A 22,272-nucleotide genomic window follows, 5' to 3' on the forward strand; every position below is an offset into this window, starting at 1 on the left:
TTTTTAATTTAGATTATAAGCTTATACAGAAAGGATTCCCTTACTTAACTCTCTGGGTATGAGGTTTTTATTTTGCCCCAATAAACACTGTCAATATAACATTAATATGAATTTGTGCTATTCCAAAATAATTTTACTAGGACATAATCAATTCTTATAGAACCTACTATTTATTACAGGCTGTCTCATGCCTAATCCTACTTTATTAGAGTAGGAGTGAAAAACGGAAGGGATAAAAGTAGAGCAAAGATACAATCTGCAGCAAACACTGAGTCCCTAAACTAAAAAAGACGGATAGAGAGGAGAAAGTACATACTTTCTTTGGGATAGTCCTCACTCTTGTACCAAGAGTGGCCAGGCACTCAGGGGCTAGACATCCCAGATACACCAGAGGTGTAGTGAGAGGTATAAGCTCTCCAGGCACAAGCAACCTACCAATCCTTTTAAAAACATACAGCTAAAAGCCAATGTCACTCTTTACTTTTCCAATGTAGGATTGGCCCCTAAACTCGAACTCCCTTATTATAACCTAGACTCATAAATCAGGTCATATCTAAAACTGCAAGCTTCAGTTACTTTAGGTGACATTAAAAAACAAAGCAGCATTTGATCTGGGATCCTCCAGCTTTGGAGAAAGAACTGTCCCAGAGACTCCTACCATGATAGCAAGGGAAACCATAATAACTGCTCAAGCATTTATCTCCACCTTAAGAAATACACCACTTCAAGGGGCCGGCCTAGTGGCTGGCGTAGTAGTAAAGTTCCTACGCTCTGCTTCAGAGGCCTGGGGTTTGCAGGTTAGGATCCTGTGTGGGACCAGCGTCCCACATACGAAATAGAGGAGGATTGGCACAGATGTTAGCTCAGCAACAATATTCCTCAAGAAAAAAAAGAGGAAGATTGGCAACAGACGTTAGCTCAGGGCAAATATTTCTCACCAAAAAAAAAAGGAAAGAAATATACCACTTCAAGACAGAATCTATTAGTGTGGTAGGATACAAAATGAGTCCAAAAAGAAAAAAGCTTTAAATTCCCTCTTGGGGCTGGCCCCGTGGTCGAGCGGTTAAGTTCGAGTGGTTAAGGTTGCACGTTCTGCTTTAGCAACTCAGGGTTCGCTGGTTCGGATCCTGGGCACGGACATGGCACTGCTCATCAAGCCACACTGAGGTGGCATCCCATATAGCACAACCAGAAGGACCTACAACTAGAATATGCAACTACGTCCTGGGGGGCTTTGGGGAGAAGAAGAAGAAAAAAACTGGCAATAGATGTTAATTCAGGTGCCAATCTTTTACATAAATAAATAAATAATAAATTCCCTCCTGACAGTTAATCCATAGCTTTCCCACCACATAGTTATTTGCTACCAGCTTTCATGCTACTTGGTTACCACCTACCAGAAATGTCATTATTACAATTTCAATATGCATGCAACCACAGCAATCATCCAACAGGATTTCGTTGAAATTAGTCCTATTTCCCCTAATATATAGTTATGTAATTTCAGCCTTTTGCTTCTCCTACTTACATAGCATTTCACTCCCTACTTCTACTGCCTTTTGTCTCTTCCTACTTGTATGTAAAAAGGGATCCTTACTGAATCCCAAAGGTGAATCATTTTTACCTCTGTATGAATTATTTTAAAAAGTATACTGTTATCAATGTATTTAATTATCAAAATATAAACCATAATTATTGATGTTTAACCTCTTCTCTTCAGATTTTAAATCATCCCTTAAACAGAAGCTTAGAAATTTACAGTACTGATTGCTATTCTGACATGTAGAATTTTCTGGAAAGTACTGCAGAAAGATTTTTGAGTACTGGAGAAGGCCAAGAAATATTTAAACAATCATCTTGTTTCCATGACTCTCCTATTAAATATAGAAATACTACAAGAAATTGGGTGTTATATTTAGTAACATTGTTAAGTAATTAAAAATAGTATATGAGATAAGCATATATTGGTTTAGTCACTCAAACTTTTAAAAAATTCTATCATTAGTAACTATATACTTTCAGAGTTAATAGGAGTTCATACCTAAGCATGTCTATTTCATAACAAAGTCAGAAAATGTCCCAAAAGTCAACCTTGCTTGTGATAGTTCTTTTATTCAATTTGATAATGAACAAGAAACTTGGGGAGAAACAAAGAATGTGCATTCTTATTTAATGCCTATAGCATCAGTGTTCACTAAATATTAAACATATGCCAAAAAAGTTCTTTCTGTAGAGGTTAGAGTTTGACATTATCCTAAAAACTTATAAAACCCAAGGTCTGTTGTATGAGTAATTAACAATAGGAAGTTTATCAGCTTTGGCATTTCAAAACAGCCTCAAATAAGAAAAACAATTATGCCAAAATAAAAATTGGAAAACAGCCTACAATCCAATTCAACAATCCCCAACAGGAAATAACCTAAGGTTGGTTGTATAAAACAGTTAGAATACCTTTAAAGATGCTTTGTACATGACGTATACATAAATGATATAAATGTCACAGAAAATTCTCAGTATGTTTTCAAATTTCTAGCTTTGTTTTCTCTAAACTACTCCTTCGAATGTTGATTTTACTCTCATGAATTCCTAACTCTACAAAAGGAAGAGATAAACTTGGGAAGAATCAGGACCAAAAGATATCTTGGCTGGGCGCAGTAATGCACAGTGATAGTCCATAGAATACATGACCATACAAGCATATTCAATGTCATATGATTCACAGCAATGAATTTAAAAACTGGCTTTCTTCAGAATCTTCAAACATTCAAGCAGATGTCTAACAGAAAAGAATAACTGGTAAGAAATAAATCCATTAGCTTTAATATAATCCAAGCATAGAAGGCATGGAGCATTATAGCAATATATCCACAAATGGAACTCCTAAAATACCTTATTTTAAGAGAGTTGAAAGAAATTATCATAAAGGGAAAAATTTCTCTTTATGTATCTTTGAACAAAAGACATTAAACAAAATTAAAATCCAAAAGGAACTACTGTTCTTCCATGAATTAAGTGTTTGGAAAAAATCTAATTAAGCTTAAGGGTTTCAAATGAACAAAATTACACTAACATATTTTTATGCATCAGCTGTTTCCTGGGGGTGATTAAATATAAAAAGCTACCCTGCAAATTTCAATAATTTTCTCAACTTCTCTGTTCAAATGTTTGCAACATTAGCAACCAATTTTTATTTGTCTATGTGGCTTAATAATTCCCCAATATGAAGATGATATTTTTCTTACAAGGTAACCAAACTGTTGAAGAGGTTTCTAAGTGAAATTGGCCTGTCATGCTATTTACAGGATTGCTACTGAGAGAGTTCAGGCAAGATACAAATTTGGTTAAAGTAAATTATTGTTATAATTTTCAAAACACTTAATTGAAAATGTCAAAGTGAATAAGCGATATTATAGGTGAAATTTTTATGTAAGAAAAAAACGTGATTTAGTTTGACTATTTTTTCAATTACTATGTCCCACTTCTTTGCATGTTTTATATTACATTTTTCTGAAAGCCAAGACACTCATTCTACTTGGAAAACATTAAAAATTCTATTAAGGGGCTGGCCCCATGGCCTAGTGGTTAAGTTTGGCACACTCCACTCTGGCAGCCCAGGTTCAGTTCCTGGGTATGGACCTACACCACTCATTGGCGGCCATACAAAATAGAGGAAGACTGACACAGATGTTAGCTCAGGGTGAATCTTCTTCAGCAAACAAAACAAAACAAAACAAAATTCTATTAAATAAAAAAATCCTATTAAATAAAAAAAAGTAAATTAAAATGTAATTTAAATGATTTCTCAAAACAGAGCAAAATAGATGCAAATGTATTTTGCAATTTAGGCCTATTCAACATGCAGAAGTAACATATGTTATATATAACATATTATATTATAATAATATAATACACACTATATAATAACGTGATGTAAAATATACTATTCACATCTACATTCAATAGTAAAGTCATGATACTAAACAGAATTTTGGAAATTTTAAACAGTCTTAATTGTACACTAATAAAAAAATAGAAAGTACTTTAGACATGTAAGACATGTTGAGTTGGAGAGGTTTGTGGGATATCCAGATGGAGATACCGAGCAGACAGTTGGATACTGTGGTTTGAAGCTCAAGAGAGAGGTATGGGTGGAAGACAAGGGTTTGGAAGTCATCGTCATCTATAATAACTGATGCCATAGGAGTAGGCGACCTGAAGAAAGAATTTTGGGTGAACAGTAAGGTATAAGAACTGTCAGATAACAAGGAATAGCTTTAGAAACCTGAAAGAAAATAGTCATAATGGTAAAATGAGAACCAGGAAGAAACAGTGTGATCAAAGCTTTAAAGAAATAAATCAAGTTAGAGTGAAAAGTATCCACTGGATTTGGAAAGTAGAATACCAGTAGTGATCTTACCAAGAGCAATTTCAGTAGATTAAAGGAGCTAAAGTGAAATTATGGGAGTAGGTAAGAAAGTTGAGATCAAAGGTATGGATTCCTCATTTATTTAAAAAAAAAATACTGAGCACCTATTTAATGTGCCAGGCATTGAGCTAGGATATACTGAGATGCTAGGCACTGTGGGGATATACAGATGAGAAGACAGCCCTCATAGCATTTACAACCTGCTAGGAAAGACCAATCATGATTATATCAGAAAACAATTGTAGCTGCATGCAGTAGAAATCTTTGCTTAGTTTAAATGGAAAAGAAAATGTTAGATAGTTCACAGAATTGTTGGGAGGCTGAAGAAACAGTCTCAGAAACTATGTAATGAAGGAGGAAACCATGGAAAATGATGCCACAGAACTTAGTCCAGTGAAGACCTCACTGATGTCACCACCAAGCATTAGCTGCTACAATTGGCACCCCCCATCTCACTGACACCAAATAACGGATGGTGCCTCCAGAATGCTCTACTGCTGCCCATCCCCCAAAATCCTGTCCAACTATAACCACTGACAGGAAGAATTCACTGCTGCCTCCATTTATTTTATCACTAACTCAGCAATTCAAAAGTGGGGCAGATAATTTTGCAGTGGTTGAGTCTAGATCATCTATCTATATCCCAGCTACGAGGGAAGCTGGGCGGGCAGGGGGCAGGGGTGAGTATACAGCTCTTCTACTGTGGGAGGAGGGCTCTGCCTCCTAGTAAGGCTCATAAGGTAAAGAATTACCCAAACACAAGAGGCTCAGATGAAGAGCAGCTGTATCAGAGAGCAAAAATACATACTGAAGTAAGCAAATAACACTAGTTTAAACAAGATGGAAGCTTATTTTTCTCTCACATAAAGGAAATACGGAGGCCAAGAGTCCAGGGCTGATATGGTAGTAAAATAAAGTCATAAGGAATCCAGGCCCTTTCTATCTGGCCACTCTGTTGTCCTCAGCGTCATCTCATGACTAGCACGGCTACACAAGGGCCAGTCAGCACATTCAAATTCTAGCCAGCAGAAGGAGAAAGGGGAAGGGGCAAAGAAAAGCATGCATCTTCCCTTTAATGATACTGATAAATAAAAGAAAAGCAGTAAGATATATTGGAGTATATGAGGAAGCCGTTTGGTTTGAAACTAATTTGGCCTGACCTTGTTTTTCCAAAAGGGCCTGACGTGGCATGTTGAGCATGCATTGTACATCTGCTCTAAACATTTACAATGTCCCAAAGACAAGAATGATGCCCTTAAAATGGGGATGTATCTTCCCCCCATATCGACATTTCCTTAAGGATAAGCATCTCTTCCTGGGAACTAAGGATTAATTACCAACCTGCTGTGTTCATCTTATAACCACTTACCTGCTGTGCCAGCAAAGCAATCTCATGGCTATTGTAAAAAGGACATTCCTATCACATGCAATGTATGCTCTTTGTTCCAAGACAGTATATAACCACCCTGTATATCCCACTTCTTTGGTGCCCTTCCTTCCTTGGGGAAGGAAGGCCCCAGGCTACAGTCCTCAGACCTGGTTCATAGTAATCTCACCCTAATTGTGGTTTATAGATTGATTATGGATTATGTGCATTGACAATATTTTACAGAAGTCATACTCAACTTATATATCATTTCCCAAGACTTAATCATAAGGCCAAATCTAGCATAAAGGAAAAAAGAGAATGTAGTGATTTGCTATATGGAAATGTGCCCAACTAAAAATAAGAAACCTTATGGCTAAGAAAGAAAGGATGAATGTATAATGGGAGGTAAACAGCAGCATCAGCCACAGTAGTGTAATACTGCAATACTGTAATATTGTAATAACACTATTATTATATATATTATATATATATAATTATTACATATATATTATTATATACATTAATATATTATATATATAACATTGCAACACTGTAACAACAGTGACGAGTGCTGAGGGAAGTACAAAAAAGATACAGCATAGGATTCTAACCTGGTCTTCAAAGTAAGGAAGATGTCCTTAGGGAAGATGTATTCAAATGAAAAGTAAAGAATGAATAGTTAGCTCGATGGAAAGGTTAGAGGTAGAAAGGAGAGAAGGGAAAGGCAGTTAAAGGCAAGGGAAAGGTGTAAATGCCTGGCATGATATACAGACAAGGAACTGAAGAATCTCGAGTGGGCTGAAGGCTAGAGAGCACGGGGAAGAGTAGAGTGAGATAATGCTCATCAGGGAGGCAGGGCCCCAATCCTGTGAAATGCCTCAAGTTCAGCAGCTTGGACTTAATCATAAGGGTGCTATGAAGTCATTGACTAAAGCAAAACAGTGATATAACCAGATTTGAAACTTAAAAATATCAGTAAGACTGTAGTGTGGAGCCTGGATTACAGGAGATCAAGGTTGGAGGTAGAAAATCAAGAGGTAGTTGGAGTTCAGAAGACAAGTGACAGAGGGCTAGACTAGGGTAGAGCTAGTGAGGATAGAGAGAAGTGGAATGATTCAAGAGCAATTTAGAAAGTATAATTGACAGGCCTGGTAATTGAAGGGATGCTGGGAGTAAGGGAGAAAGGAGTCAGGTCTGACTCTCAGGTTTCTGACTTGGACATCTAGATGACAGGGTGGGCATCATTTACCAAGATAGGCACTACTGTAAGAGAAGTAAAGTTTTTTTTTAAGGGAATAATTATTTCAGTTTTAAACATGCTGAATCTGAAGTCCCATCAAATATCTGATTTGAGTGGTTCAGTAAGCTGTTGTCTCTAAGTGCCTAGAATCAGAAAATAGGAAGAACGGATGTAATTTTTAGAGCAATGAGCATTGAAGCCATGGGAGTGAATTCCATGGCTTGAAGAGGATGTACAGTAAGACTAGTAAGACTAGATAGCTGAGAATAGAGCTCAAATTAGCCCAATCATTTAAGAGATGGGATAAGAAAAACTAAGAGACATTTTATCTCACTACCCTGAGATTCTTTTTTATTGAAGTAGGGTGAGGCCTACAAATCTTGGAACTTAAAGCACCCTAACCAATTCTGATATAAAGGGTCTAGAGTTTCCTGGTAATCATTGTTGTAGATCTGTGTGTTCCAATGAAATTAATCTCTAGAGATGCTCTATGGGGGGGAAAAAGGATTCTTTGGTTAAATTAGTTTAGGGGAAGTTACATACTATATTCTGCCCACTGTACACCTACCTTCCCTCTTTTTTTTCTTTTTTTGAGGAAGATAGCCCAGAGCTAACATCTGCTGCCAATCCTCCTCTTTTTGCTGAGGAAGACCGGCCCTGAGCTAACATCCGTGTCCATCGTCCTCTACTTTATATGTGGGATGCCTACCACAGCATGGCTTGCCAAGCGGTGGCATGTCCACACCCGGGATCCAAACCAGCAAACCCCAGGCCACCGAAGCAGAACGTGCACACTTAACTGCTGCACCACTGGGCCGGCCCCACCTACCTTCCTTCTTGAAGATTCCCAGTGAACAACAGAAAATAAAAAGTTCTGCATTTTGTTACATAATCCATGTAACTCAGCTGAGCACATTGTTTCCCAAATTTATTGGCTTCAGAATATTTCTATCTTGTAACACCTAAAAATACTCCATAATCTGAAAACATTGCTAGAGACTTTTAACAAAATGTAGTGGGAATCACTATAAACCATGATGATAACAATAACAGGCATGGATTAGTAATAAAGTCACAGTAAAAGATGTACATGACACCTAGAAATGATAATGTACAAAGACATAAGGAGCAGGAGTGAAGAAGCTCCAATAGAAGACACACACAGGCAAATAAATAATAAAATTGGAAAAACCGGTGAAAGAAACAAGGAAGGCAGTTCTTTAAAACTCTTGGAAGCTACAAATGCAGCTCATCCTTCAAGGCCCTGTCCAATGCTATTTTCTCTGCAGAGTTTAACATGACCTGACTCTATGGAAGAGAGAACAGTAGAAAGAGACAAACATGAGCTTTGGAATGAGAAGGACCTCTGTTTGTATTCTGATTCTGTCACTTACTAGCTAAATCAACTAGCCATTATGTACCTCCAATGTTAGATGAATAAAAAGATGAAGGTGATGATAATAATAATACTACCATTTACTGATCACCTATTACATACCAAGTCCTTTACATACTCACTACTCACAATGCTTCAAGACAGGTGGAATCATCCTCATTTTATAGGTAATGAAACTGAGGCTCAGTGAATTTAAGCAATTTTTGTAAGATTTTCAGAGGTCATTTTGAACAAGAGGAATAAGGTATAAATGAAATATTTTGAAGCCTATAAAGTGTCATACAAATTTTAGGTATTGTTAAATAAAAACGTATATAAATACCTTTGCTACCTGTATACACGTGCTTGTTAATCTTTCTTACAAAGACTGCTCTTAGTAACATCAGTTATCAAAGTCTGAGAAATGTGAACATCAGTTCCTTAGGAACTAAGCACTGATTGATAGCTTCTTTCTACTGTGTTATTTCAGAACCAGAGATGTAGTATTATTAGTATTTTTGGAAGCTGTGATGAATCAAATACTTTGACCAAAATGATCACTGAATTTAAGTAAATAGAAGGTCATGTTTCTATTACAATATTAGCTAAGTAGAAGATAATACCCATGCTCCAGTACATTCTCTACATACATCCCCAGGAATGATCAATTATGTGTTCAATACAATTTTCTAATTAAAAGAATAAATGTACAAGTCCTACTGAAGTGAAAGACATTTTATAGCTATATAGGATTAGTATTCCAGTGTCTGGAATGAGGCTGACCTAGGGGCTGGACTGGACTATTTTCGGTTCAGTGCTATAGGCAATCCAGCTTATCTCAGAAAAGCTTTAACTTATGTATGCGTCTTTGGTCTGAAACAGCTCTTTGCATGTCTTTCTCCATGAGTGGTTGTAGTTGATCACTCAGACCCTATGTGTTCCTTCATAGGCACAATATCATTCACCTGTAAAAGTGCCAGTTACCACGCTAAGGTTGTGCGGATACAAAAATGAATAAGATATAACATCTATCTTCAAGGATCAGTTAGTCTTAGTAGGGAAGACACTATCAGCATTGAGATTACTAGCCAATGTCAATTTTATTTTGTATTCTTAGTTTTCTGGATTAAATTAAAAAGTTAAACGGTATAACTCAGTCTCTACTTCCATTTTGGACACCAAATTTTACAAAACAAACAAAACAAAAAGGCTATTTTTTAAAAAATTGAAAGACTAAAAAGCAAATCATGTCATGTCATTATATTTTAAAGAGGGAGACCTGCTTAAAATGTTTCTGTAGCTTCCAAATACATTTAGAATAAAAACCAAACGCATTACCATAATCAATGTATCCTACTTGATCTGGCCTCAGGCTACTTCTGATCTCATTTCATATTACTCTCCCCTTTGCTTCCTAGACTCCAGCTGTAAGCCTTCTTTCTGTTCTAGGAACAGAAAAGCATTCCTTCCTTAGGGCCTTTTCTAATCATTCAATAAAAAGCAAAATCCACGTCCCTGTCTCTAACTTGTTTTTCATATATCCCAGTTTATTTCTTCATAGCACTTTTTATTATCTGACAGAATATTGCTTATATATTTGTTTGTTTATTGTCTGTCTCACTCTTCTAATATTAGAATGCCATGATACCTCACATCTGTTAGAATGGCTATTATCAAAAAGACAAGAGATAACAAGGGTGGTGAGGGTACGGAGAACAGGGAACCTTTGTGCATTGCTGGTAGGAATGTAAACTGGTACAGCCACTATGAAAAACAGCATGGTGGTTCCTCAAGAAATTAAAAATAAAACTACTGTATGATCCAACAATCCCACTTCTGGGTATAAATTCAAAGGAAATGAAATCAGTATCTCAAAGAGCTATCTGTATTCCCAAATTCATCACAGCATTACTCATAATAGCCAAGATATGGAAACAACCTAAGTGTCTGTTGATGGATGAATGGATAAAGAAGATGTGGTAAACACATTCAATGGAATATTATTCAGCCATGAGAAAGAAGGAAATCTTGCCATTTGTGACAACATGGATGGACCTTAGGGCATGCTAAGTGAAATAAGTCAGACAGAGAAAGACAAATACCCTATGATCTGACTTATACGTGGAATCCAAAAAAAGCCAAACTCATAGAAATAGGGTAGAATGGTGGTTGCCAGGGAGTGGGGGATGGAGGAAATGGGGGAGATGTTGGTCAAAGGGTACAAATTTCCAGTTATAAGATGAATAAGTTCCGGGAATCTAATGTATTGCATAGTGAGTATAGTTAACAATACTGTATTATATATTTGAAAATTGCTAAGATAGTAGATCCTAAATGTTTTCACCACATAAAGAAAATACAGATAATTATATGAGGTGACGAACATGTTAACTAACTCTATTGTGGCAAGCATTTCCCAGTATAAACGTGTAACAAACCATCATGTTATACACATTAAACTTACACAATATTCTATGTCAGTTGTATCTCAATAAAGCTGGGGGGAAAATTAGAATGCCATGAGAGACTATGTACCTTTTATGTCTTGTTTACCACAGTATCCCAGGACTTAGAATAATATCTTGTACACAGTAGATGCTCAATAAATTTTTGTGAATGAATCAAAGAATCACTGAGCAGTTGAGCTAGGATTCAAATCCAGGTCTGACTGGCTGCCCATCTTCAGAGTTTGTTAACTATGTGATACAACTTGTGCGGATAGGGTTGGATCTGACTTATTTTTGTATTCTCCATATCCCCTGTACCTTGCTGTGTGTAAAATATGCTTTCAATACATACTTACTGAATAAAATAATGTTTTAGATTTCATAATATAAGTTCTTAGGTACTGGAATAACAAATAAAAACAGTATGCGAATATCTGTAGGTACAGAACCAATTCACACCATTCTTTCTTCCTGGAATACTTCCCCAGTCCTACTCCCTTCCTTTTTCCATCGAAAAAATTCTTACACTGGGGCCGGCCCCATGGCCGAGTGATTAACCTCATGCACTCCACTTTGGCGACACAGGGTTCTCGGGTTCAGATCCTGGGCGTGGACTTACACCACCACTCATCACGCCATGCTGTGGCGGCATCCCACATACAAGAGCTGGAATGTCTTACAACTAGGATATACAACTACGTACTGGGGCTTTAGGGAGGGAAAAAAAGAGGAAGATTGGCAATTATGTTAGCTCAGGCTCAATCTTCCTCAAAAAAAAAAGAAAAAGAAAAAATTCTTACGTTGCTTTCAAGAACCACAGCTTGTTTTTGTTTTTCAGTCTTCCCCAACACTGAAAAAACATAGACATACAACTTCTGAACTCTTACAGCAATTTTTTCTTACCCTAATATATGACTGACTTTTTCCCATAAAACTGTGAGCTAAGGCAGAGACATGACTCCAACTCTTTTTTTCTTTCTTTTTTTCCTTCCTTCCTTCTTTCCTTCCTTCCTTTTCTTTTCCTTCCTTTCTCTCTCTCTATTCCTCTCTCTCTCTCCCTTCCTCTCTACTTCTTCTCTCCCTTCCTTTCTTTTCTTTTTTAGTTGATGAAGGCGAAAGGTTTAAAATGCTGTCAAAACATAAATATCCATAATCCTGGGACCACAATAAATTATAACCCTTTAAATGATGTGACTATGTCTTAAATACTATCTAATTACATTTCCCAAAGATACTGTCCATAAGGGTAGACTATGACAATAAAAGCCTTCCAAATAAAGCTGAGACACCAACAACAGTTTAACAGGAGAATTTCTAGGATCATGAGATCCCAAAGACCCCAAATACTAGATTCAAATTTACTCAGCCTCCCATAAAGTATACAAAAGTATGTATTTTCAGATTATTACAGCTAAAAAAAAGAAAATCTAAGATCTGAAATCTTTTAGTTCTGATGTTGAACACTCTCAAATGTTCTTTTACTCCCTTATACAATATTCCAATGGATTTCACAATCACTGCTTCTGAAATACTCCACAAACTGAGTAGTCTATAGTTGGTTATCCATTATGTCAAAGACTCTGTACCATAGGAAAATATCAATTTAAAGTATTATTCTTTACATTGGATAATATATCATCAGAATATAGCATTCTAACTTACTCATTGATGTGATACACAGGAAATCATGTTTGCTATAGGAAGGTCATGAGACATAGGAATGTAAAAGGGATATCTGTAAGCCAAGAGCATGGGAAAAGAGAAAAAAAATAAAAACAATAAGGACACAAAAACTTAGTGAACACAGCCACATAAGATAAATAATATAGATGCAAACAGCCCAATATACATCAAAGGGGCTATGAAGGCACAAATATTTTACAGGATAGAAAAGTAAATGATGGTCATTATTATAATGTAAACCATCACATAATCTCTTCAGGAAGACAGGAAAGGGTATAGGATGTCAGAGATGTTTATTAAAAGTGAAGACATTTCAAAGAAACCCATCCATCTAGAATTAACATTTTTCTGGGGTTCAGCATAGATAAAGTTTTAGTGTAGTGCTATGTCTATTTTACATTGTCATGAAAATTAGTTATTTTAACCTGATCATGCTGCTCCAAGGATATAACCCTTAATTTGAGGGACAGGATCTTAGTTAATTCACTGCACCAAAAAATTTTACCAGGTCCATAAACAGAAAGGACTTGTTTTTAGTTAATTTAAATTGGAATATTAATAATAGAAAGAAGTCTTTCTGCTATTTCAGCAACAAAACATATTTGAGGCAATATTCTTAGTTATTTAAGTAAAGCGTTAAAAACCTTAGAGACAGTATATTCCAAAGGCCTCCTTAGCCAGTTTTCTAAAGTACAGAATGATCAATAAAAATCATCCTGTAACTGTACCTTCCAAACATCAACTGGAAAGAGTCTGCATTCAATGGAATGCCAAATAGGACTGGCAGACAACTACTCTTATAGAAAGAGAATGCTATGTTTGCATTGTTCTGTTAATAGCATGCTAACAAGTATGTTTCCTGTAGGGTCACTAATGGACAGAAAAAAAATACATAATAAAGCACTGAACAGTGGATAGCCATTCATGCTCTATTGGTCTGTAGTTACTAGAGAGACGAAAGAGTAAGTCCTATAATCTTAGGCAGCTATAAAAAAGAATACTCTCTTGTTAAAGCTCAAGAGAATCTGAAGAGGGAATAAAAGAGAAAAAAGTCAGACAGATTATGCTGTCAATTTTAGTTGTCATAATGTGCTTCAGAGATAAAACATTCCTCTGAATGGCAATTGAACAGATGGAAATTTTCATTTTTGGTTAACTGGATGGAAGAATTGGACCAGTACCTAAAATGACACTGAAATGAAGCTCAAACCCCCTCCCACAAGAAGGAAACAGATGCATCACTCCAGATACAAAATAAATTATTGAACAGTGCATATATTATATTGGCATCATTGTATCCAACTGTACATCTGCACAATGTTTTAGTCTCCTGGTGAGAGAACAGACATTTCTGAAAGGGAAAATAGGCAACTATTGAAGTGAATCAGATAAGTATACCATTTGGGTAAGAAAAGCCAAACAACACTTCACTGAATTTGAAGTTATTCATGCTGAGATGAAAAAAGAACCATAAATTATACTGATTCCAATGCCCTTGAACTTACACATCGATTTAAATGTGCTAGATTTTGAAATATAAAACCACATTTTCAACATTTTTATAATCTTAAATCAGAATGAATAAAAAAATACGACTACTTAAGACTCTAAAGGAGTTAGAGTTGAACATCCTCCTTGCATGAGATGACGGAGAAGTGATATATTAAACTAAAACTACATTTCTTATCTTAAGCTATGACTAGAGAGGGCTCACAGAATAGGTAACTAAAAGAAGACCTAGTTGATCATTTAAAGTTAATAACTGACTCTATGAGTTGTGAACAAAGGAAATGGAGTTGAGAACTCCTTTTTACTCTTTTATAACTTCCAATTCCACCTGACAGTACTCTCCTGGTTGGTTCTTTCCTACTGCTTTCCTAGCCAGCTCTTGCTCATTGCTAGAGCTGATCCATGCAGGCAGTTTACACCATCCTACACTTCACCTCAGTCTTCCTATCAATCCTTTCCATTCTTTCCCAACTCACTAAATCCTTAGTCCAGTTGCAGAGAAAATATGAAAACCCAGCTTTAGAGGATAGGTCAACAAGGAGAGATTGAGGGTTTGCTGTTTGTTTTTAAGGTCTAATCTCGGTCGGCACTAGACCAGCAACACTCTTGTGACTGTATAAGGAAGTCTGATCAGGGGATGTAGATGATGCCCGAGGATGCCAGCAGAATAAATCCTGAGGTGAGTACCTAAAAGAGAAAGAGGCAAAAGGAAAAATGTCTCTAATATAAAAAGATTTTACAGTTAAATAATAGAAAGTCTCACTTCTTTTTATTTATTGTCATTCATCACAATGTAATAAGATTTTACTAAATATCTAAAGTGATAGAATATTTTATCAGACATGACTTCCAATGAAACTATATTTAATAAAGATCCACTATCTTGAAGACCAACTGAATTATGTCTCACAAGACTATGAGAATAGCACGGGTGAGAAAAATATGTTGAGTGCAACCCTACAAAATATTAATGGACAGCAGATAGCACGTGCACAATGAATTATGAGTCCGTATTGGTGCACAGTCTTCACAACGGTATTCCCTTTAGAAATAAAGTTGCACAGGGAAGTCATTCTTTGCATTCTCCTCATCGTTTTTAAACAAAGGCAAATGTGAAACAGAGCTCATTAAAGATATAGAAAGACAAATATAACCTAAAAGTAAAAGTATAAGGATGTTGGGCCCATCTGGACTTATTAGACAGAGAAAAGCCTTGAGGGCAATAACTGGGAATGTGGGATCGGAGAAATAGTTAGAAGATAATTGGGAAAGGGGAACTTGAGTTGGCTCCCTCCCTGGGGTGCTTCTGCCAAGGAAAGAGAATAAGAATAGAACCTTCAGGAATAGTATCATGTGGTGGCTGGATGCCCAAAGAGAGTCTGTTGCTAGAAAAAGGCCATGGTATAATACAGTAATGATTCACAGAAGAATAAGAGAAAGAAGTGGACCAGAAATCATATTTTGTCCACTTGACTCATTCTGATGCTCTCTCTCTTATTTAAACATAAGCTGCTCTATGGCTTCCCGCCACTCTATTACCCACTCTGTCTATCGCTCATTGTCATTGTGTAATCATTCTTACATTAACAGGAGTGAAGATTTAACAGGTAATTAACAGGTAATCTAAAACAAAAGATTTCACACAACATTTTATGTAGTCAGGTGTTTTATTTCCAGTGGCCACTGGTCACAGGACTAAGAGAGGAGGCTGATAGACCATCAGCAAAGAGCCAAGGGAAAATTTCAAATCCACAGGGAAAGTGCGCAGGTAGGAGTCCCAGGTCTTCTTAAATGAGGGCAGAAAGAGAGCCAAAAGGACTAACCTGAAGGCAGTAGTGTGTTTTCATTTCAGGTGAAGTCCACTTCTAATTGTATTTCATTGTCATGAGAGATAGATACTTTAGATTCTTATTTTGACATCTGTATGTTTTGTTATCAAATATAATATCAATACCATTTATTGACTTTAAACCTGAAATAAGCTAATTTATGAATAAAGCATTTCTTAACATGGTGTAGTAAGTGTTGAAAGATAACCTTTGAACAAACAGTACATACAGAAACTCCGGCAAGTGTGATGGGAGGCGAGATTTACCTCTCTAAGTGTAGAGTCTCATACAGGGCAGAGAAAAGCTGAAGTGCTATCAATGAAACTATATGAGACAAATGAAAATTAAATCTACTCCTCTTTCACTGAAAAGGAGCACTACAGACTAAAGCTCTTTTAATCCCTTTGTTCATCTTTTTTGTCGGGCAGATGATTAGCACATTTTCAATGCTGACAAATTACCTAGTCTGTTAAGCACTTGATCCTTCAACACCATGAAGATTTTATTTTACTCTTTAGCATCTTTTATAACAATTTAAATTTTTTCTTCCATCATGTTGTCTTCTAACTTTTTAAAATTTTTCTCATCAAAAATCATTATGCATATTCCAGCCAAAAAAGAAAAAACTCTCTCAATCTGGAATTCTAAACATTGTTAGCTTTTCTGATTTGTAAAAGGCAAAAAACAAAAACAAATACCACACCCTACAACAAAGCAAAATAATAGAACATCTAGTTTCATAAGAACTTCTTCTAAATAGTTCTAGAATAAAGTACTCTGACTCCACAGCAAACATTTTCCAAAATATGCTGTATTTGAAGATGCTAATATTGACAGCATTACCTCTATGTACTAGTGTAACCAGTTATCTTTTTTTAAAAATCAAGGTGAAATTCACATAAGATAAAATTAACTATTTTAGGAGTCAGCCTGGTGGCGTAATGGTTAAGTTCACGTGCTCCACTTTGGTAGCCCGGGTTTGCAGGTTCAGATCCTGGGTGCAGACCTAGCACTGCTCATCAGGCCACACTGTGGCAGCATCTCAAATAAAATAGAGGAAGTTTGGCACAGATGTTACCTCAGTACAATCTTCCGCAAGCAAAAAGAGGGGGATTGGCAACAGATGTTAGCTCAGGGCCCAGTCCTCACAACGAAAAAGGTAAAACAATGTAAAATTAACTATTTTAAAGTGCACAATTCAGTGGCATTTAGTACATTCAAAATGTTGTGCAAACACCCCCTCTATCTAGCTCCAAAACATCTTCACCACCCCAAAAGAAAACCAAGTAACCACTAAGCAGTCATGTCCTGTTCTCCTCTCCCTCTAGTCCCAGCAATCTGCTTTCTGTTTCAATGGATTTACCTAATCTGGATATTTCATATAAATGGAATCATACAATATGTGACCTTTCATGTCTGGTTTCTTTTATGTAGTATAATATTAATAGGTTCACAGATTCATCTATGTTGTAGCATGTATTAGTACTTCAATTCCTTTTTATGGCTGAGTAATATTCCATCATATGTATATACCACAATTTGTTTTTCCCTTCATCTGCTGATGAACATTTAGGTTATTTTCACCTTTTGGCTACTGTGAACAGTGCTATTAACATTGAGTACCTGTATCAATTCTTTTGGATGTATACTTAGGAGTGGAATTGCTGGGTGATATGGTAATTTTATGTTTAATTTTTTGAAGAACCACAAAACTGTTTTCGAGAAGCTGCAGCATTTTACATTTCCACCAGCAAAGTATAAGGATTCCCATTTCCCCATATCTTTCCCATCACTTTTTCTTTTTCTTTTTTTTTTATTATATCCATCTTAGTGGGCATGAAGCGGTATCTCATTGTTTTGATTTGCTTTCTTTAATGACTAATGATGTTAAGCATCCATTCATGTGCTTGTTGGTCATTTGTATACCTTCTCTGGAGAAATGTCTATTCAAATCCTTTGCCCATTTTTAAATTCAGTTATTACTTTTTTGTCATTTGTTTTAGATACTTGATCATTATCAGATATATGATTTGCAAATATTTTCTCCTATCCTATAGGTTGCCTTTTCACTTTCTTGATAATGTCCTTCACTGAACAAAAGTTTTTAATTTTGATGAAGTCGAATTTATCTATTTTTTCTTTTGCTGATTGTGCTTTCGGTGTCATATCTAAGAAGCCACTGCCAAATCCAAGGTCATGAAGATTTACTCCTATGTCTTCTTCTAGGAGTTTTTTCTGTGTGTGTGTGTGAGGAAGACTAACCCTGAGATAACATCTCTTGCCAATATTCCCCTTTCTGCTTGAGGGATATTGTCCCTGAGCTAACATCTGTGCCAATCTTCCTCTATTTTATACGTGGGACGCTGCCACAGCATGGCTTGATGAGTGGTGTGAAGGTCCACGCCTGGGATCCAAACCCGTGAAACCCAGGCTACCAAAGGGAAGTGCACAAACTTAACCACTATTCCACCAGGCCAGCCCCTCTTCTAGCAGTTTTATAGTTTTAGCTCCTACATTTAGATTGTTAACCCATTTTGAATGAATGTTTGTATGTGGTGTGAGGTGAGAGTCCAACTTCCTTGTTTTGCATGTGGATATCTAATTATCCATCACTATTTGTTGAAGAGACTATTCTTTCCCCCATTGAATGGTCTTAGCATCCTTCTTGCAAATCAATTGGCCATGGATGTATGGGTTTATTTCTGAACTCTCAGTTCTATTCCATTGGTCTGTAGTTATCCATTTAAACTATATATTTCTCTAAGTGATCAAAGAGTAAGTACAAAAGAGTGTGGATAAGAAACACTACTCTAAGATATTTAGTTTTATTTCAAGTTCTAGTAGACTGGTGATATGCTTTCTCAATAGCAACCACATCTGTAACCTGAGTTATATCTTTGGCAGGGGTGATAGCCTGAGTTGGCAATGATTTTAAGCCCTCTCGTCCTGGAACTGACATGAGGAAAGACGGAAGTTCCTTAGATTCTCACAAATCAATTTCAGGCACTCTTCATCATAAACTTAGATGGCACTGAGATAGCAGCACCAACTTCTTCTTTATTTAGTCCATCATCATAGGGAATGAAAAGGGGATAAAAGAAGAAAAAGGTGACAAAAATAAGGCACAAGCTTCCACCATCAGGAGATGTATATTACTTGTTAGCAATAGCTAATAAACTTTGGCCAAGTGACCACACACCCATGGGCATCTGCAATCATTACTAGTAATCTCACAGCCACAAACACTGTAAACATTTCACTGAAAATTGTGTGAACATTTGGTGTTTGCTGCAAATGACACTCGTGTTCTCTTGATTTATTAATTCAGGAAACAGTACATGGAAATAGGCAAATGGAAGAAGTGAAGGGGTAAAATACTGTTTTATGTTACTTCCAAAGATGTTTTATTTATTTATTTATTTATTTTATTTTTTTCCTTTTTCTCCCCAAAGCCCCGTGGTACATAGTTGTATATTCTTCGTTGTGGGTCCTTCTAGTTGTGGCATGTGGGATGCTGCCTCAGCGTGGTCTGATGAGCAGTGCCATGTCCGCACCCAGGATTCGAACCAACGAAACACTGGGCCGCCTGCAGCAGAGCGCGCGAACTTAACCACTCGGCCACGGGGCCAGCCCCCCAAAGATGTTTTTTGAGGCTACTGGCAAGACTCATTTTCAAGACACTTTTGAGGAAGAAAAGTCTTAGGAATTATATTTTATCCTACATTACAAAAAGTATAGGAAATTATTTTTTTCTTTTTTTAGTTTATTTTCTCCAATCTTCTAGCAGCTGAAATATAACCTACCTCGCTCTGATCTACCACGTCCACCGTTTTCAACAATGAACACAATTAACTGATTTATTTACAACTCATAGTACAACAACATTAAACGGTAGGCAGAGGGTCATAAATTTTAAAAGTGCAGTATCATCATGGAAATATCCACCATTTTTACTTTTAAGAGGGAGGGAGACAGCCTCTTTGGTGCCAAAGATGCCATTAGAATTAGATGCTACTTGAAATTTACTCAGGAGATATCAGAAGTCCACTTCTTTCCCCTTATCAGCCAGAGAAGAACACTTAAGAGCAGGAGAAGAATTAGTCATCTGGCTGGAAGCTGTCAGCTCTTGTATTGGGTACTTTGAGAATACTACCATGCTAAAGCTCTATCCCAGAGTGTCCCAGGATCTAATAATCCCACTTCTTTATATGAAAGGATGAGTTTACAGGGAACATCTTCTAAAGGGTTGTGAAAATCTTCTACCATCTAATAAATCCTAAGGTAGGTGATGAGGGTCATGAGAGGGAAATTTGCCTTATTTCACCAACGTCTTTTAGGTGGTACATTCTTTAGCACATCTTCTCTTTCTTCTCTCCACACCTCAACAGGGAAGTACCAAGTACTCATAACACTGAGCTGAAATATAAGAGTCTAGAGTAGCCTGGGCTAGAAAGATCAAATTAAAGGGGCCGAGGAGGGGAGCGGGGTATGGATGGGGCATGGAGGGTGGAAGGGCTGCCTGCTAAACTAACCAGGCTTGCTTAATTCAGGTATCAGTCACTGGAAGCAGTGCTTCTCAAACTTTAATGTGCATAAGAATCACCTGTGGATCTTATAACAATGAAGATTCTGATTCAGTGGATCTGGGATGGGGCCTGAGAGTCTGCAAGGACTTATAGAAGATTGTATCTATCAAAGAGAAAGGTGATTTTCAGGGAGACACTACCAGGACCCTGAAGAAAGATGCAGTCTCCCTTGACCATTCTATTTCCTTTCCCAAATGTCTCCCCCATTTTACGGCTCCTCATTCCTTCTGTAACTAAAAAGTCTTCCACCTCATAGAGGTAAGCCTCACAAATAAGAGAAAAGATCTCCTCTCTTCTTAACCTTCTAAAACAACTCCCAATCTTAAATGCCCTTTAATCTAATTTGATACTGTTATCCTTAATGGTTAAAGCAATCCAGACTAAAGGGAAAATTAATGATAGCTTTACTCCTTTAAAGGGGCACTTGTATTTTAAAAGATTATCTTATCAACCTACACTAATATCTAGTGGGGAGACTGCTATGTGGAAAATATTTTTGAGATCCTCTGCTCCTTTCCCATTGTGGGTTACATGCCGTTATTTCCACTGAACTTTAATTGGTCTGCTAGAATCTATATTAAGAACATGCAGCCTCAAAGCCTCCAATTTCACTTCCTATACCATGGTAAGTAGCTTCGTACTTCATAGCATACTGAAAACACAAGTTGATGCAGTGCACTCAAACACTCAAAATTTTAAATCATACATCTCTGAATATAACAGGGCTCCTATATAGAGAAATTTCATCTTAAGAATAAATTATCTAGCTAAAAAAAATATTAACGAACTTATGAAAGTTTGGTAAGGAAGTTTACACAGTTAGGTCATGTTACGGGAAGGAAGCCAGAGAAAGGTATAACCTACTGTGTGGAATATTATTAAAAGGAGAGAAATATGAGATTTTTGCAGAAACAAAGGATAATTACAGAGATTAGGGTTGAGTCACACTATCTTTCACTTTGGAGGGACCACACAACTCAAATCTCTATAATATTTTTATGGTTTATTCATTGATAGCCAAAGCCTTTGTTAAGTCTCTGATCCAACATTAATGCCTATTCATAGGATAAAAATATGTTTTGAGAGTTGAGAGCAAATAAGATTTTATAAGTCTATTGCACATATTTATTAAACAAAAGGAATATTTTTTAAAGGTCATCCAGCTACTACAGTTCCCAAACAGCAATAATTTCTTATTGCTAAAGCAATTTACTTGGAGTTTTCACATGTCTTATTTCATAATTTTCAGAAAAGAGATATCATATAAAAATAATCCTCCAAAATGATACATAGTAGAAAGAAAAGAAAGTGATCATTAAATTTTTTCTTCCTTCAGCATCAGTTTCTTAAAGGACACAGTTAAATGTTAACTATTACAATTGCCCTTTTTAAAATTAAAGCTTTAGATCTGTTGGTTTACTTACTTGTTCATTCAAGTTGATAGCTGCCCAAAATGTTCCTGAATATGTTAGCTTTTCGACATTATAAGCAGTAGCTACAAATTTAATTATGCTGGCTCCAAAACTGACCCAGACTCATTTCTTAGATACCTCGAGTTTAAAAATTTGACTATTTTCTATTCTCCAAAAAGAAAAGATATAGGTTTGTGCCACTTATTGGCTGAGAGCCACATTAAGTACTTGGTTGCCAATAATTTAGCAGGACACTTGGCAGGTGGCCAGAGAATAAGTCTCTCTCCAAGATGTTAATACCTCATTTAGAGGCTGCTATTTCAGATATTTTCAAATTTTTGTTTTTGCACAAGCATATAATTTAAAAATATAAAGAAGGAATCCAAATATAATAAA

The 22,272-nt window shown here is 36.4% G+C and overlaps 1 protein-coding gene across 4 annotated transcripts in view; it reads right to left on the bottom strand.

Moving 5' to 3' along the window:
- NDUFAF2 (NADH:ubiquinone oxidoreductase complex assembly factor 2) overlaps positions 1-22,272 on the bottom strand; it is a 145,763-nt gene that overhangs the window by 108,125 nt on the left and 15,366 nt on the right. The gene's annotated exons all lie outside the window — the stretch shown is intronic.

The sequence above is a fragment of the Equus caballus genome, chromosome 21 (genome assembly GCF_041296265.1).
Source record: "Equus caballus isolate H_3958 breed thoroughbred chromosome 21, TB-T2T, whole genome shotgun sequence".
In the NCBI taxonomy this organism is placed as follows: Eukaryota; Metazoa; Chordata; class Mammalia; order Perissodactyla; family Equidae; genus Equus; species Equus caballus.